This window comes from Carlito syrichta, unplaced genomic scaffold (genome assembly GCF_000164805.1).
Source record: "Carlito syrichta isolate Samal-C Ts95f unplaced genomic scaffold, Tarsius_syrichta-2.0.1 Scaffold304046, whole genome shotgun sequence".
NCBI lineage: Eukaryota > Metazoa > Chordata > Mammalia > Primates > Tarsiidae > Carlito > Carlito syrichta.
The window spans coordinates 226,822-228,015 of NW_007248142.1; the positions used below are offsets into that span (position 1 = coordinate 226,822).

Genomic DNA, 1,194 nt, shown 5'->3' on the forward strand with positions numbered 1-1,194 from the left:
CCTTCCCCCGAGAGCGAAGCCCGGGCCGCGGGGAGCCAGAGCGTCTCAGCCGCGCGCCAAGGACGAGCGCGACCTCCAGGGGCGGCCGGCCGGCCACACGGGACCCGCCGGGGAGCTGGCAAAGGCGCAAAGGCTCACATCGTGCCACGCGGGCCCCGCAGACGGGGCGGGGGAGCCAGGGATGCAGAAGCCACCCCGGAGAGCAGCGGCGAGGGCAGAGCGGGTTGCATCACGCAAGATGCCACCACGCGGAGGAAGGACAGAGGTCGCCGAGAAGAACACGCCCCTGGGTACTCATTGTAAACAGGAAACGCGGAACAAAGCTGTCGTTAAGAGAGCCAGGAAGGCGCACGAGCCCGTGGCTCCGCCGCCGGCCTCGGGCTTGCCAGCGCCGGAGACCCCCGGGCTCGGAACCTGGCAAACGGCGAAACAGCGCCTCTCGCAGCGGGGCGAGGGGGATCGCCGCCGCAGAAGGCGACCCGGGGTGAGAACTACAACTCCCACCAGGCCCCGGGGCGAGCGGTTTCGCAACTTCCGCTTCCGGCGCCCGTCCTTACGTGCCTCTTCGATCGGACCTACCGGGAAGCGGGCCTGGCGCATGACCCCGCGTGACGGGGGCGCGCGAGCCCGGAGGCCCCGGAGGCGGCTCTCGGGAACCCCATTGGTAGAAAAGCGACCAGAAAAGAGGGAACGAAACGCGCCCGTTTCGATAGTGATTGGCGTTGATGGAGCCAGGGCGGAGCGAAAGTCCTAGGATCACGGGCCAATCGGCGCTCAGGGCTGCCGGGGAGCCCGGGAAGGGGAAAGGGGGCGAAAGGGTGCTGTGGTCACATGCCGCGGGGTCTGGTGGGAGGAGCGGTTGCCCGGCGGCCCCTTGGCGCTTCCTGTTTCCGGTTCCCGGAGTGGGGCACAGCCAGGCGCCAGGGGGAACGCTGGCCTCCGACGCGAGCGCTGGGACCGGGGTCTGCGGGTGGCCCCTCGCTGGCCGGGTCTCCCAGCCCCAGCCCGAGCCTCGCCGGGGGATTCTGAGCCGCGGCTGCTCCACGTGCCCGCGACACGTGAGTGTGAGGGGCGTGGAGGAGGAGGCGGCGGAGGCGGGCCGCGGTGCGCTCTCCCCTCGGCGTCTGTGACAGGAGCCGCGATCGACGCGTCCCGCTTGGCCGCGGTTCTACCCGAAGGTCCGACCGAGGAGCC

General features: G+C 71.1%; 1 protein-coding gene across 5 annotated transcripts in view; it reads left to right on the plus strand.

Annotated features, from left to right (window-relative positions):
* Positions 1 to 1,194, plus strand: part of M6PR (mannose-6-phosphate receptor, cation dependent) — a 105,729-nt gene that overhangs the window by 94,019 nt on the left and 10,516 nt on the right. For 2 of the 5 annotated variants that reach the window (XM_021713086.1, XM_008059435.2), the window contains exon 1: positions 579 to 1,058. The exons of 1 other annotated variant lie outside the window; for it this stretch is intronic. The gene's annotated coding sequence lies outside the window, so the exon portion shown is untranslated. Of the gene's footprint in view, positions 1 to 578; positions 1,063 to 1,121; positions 1,179 to 1,194 lie in introns of those variants that run through there. 2 more of the 5 variants (XM_021713085.1, XM_008059437.1) reach the window with 2 other exon arrangements.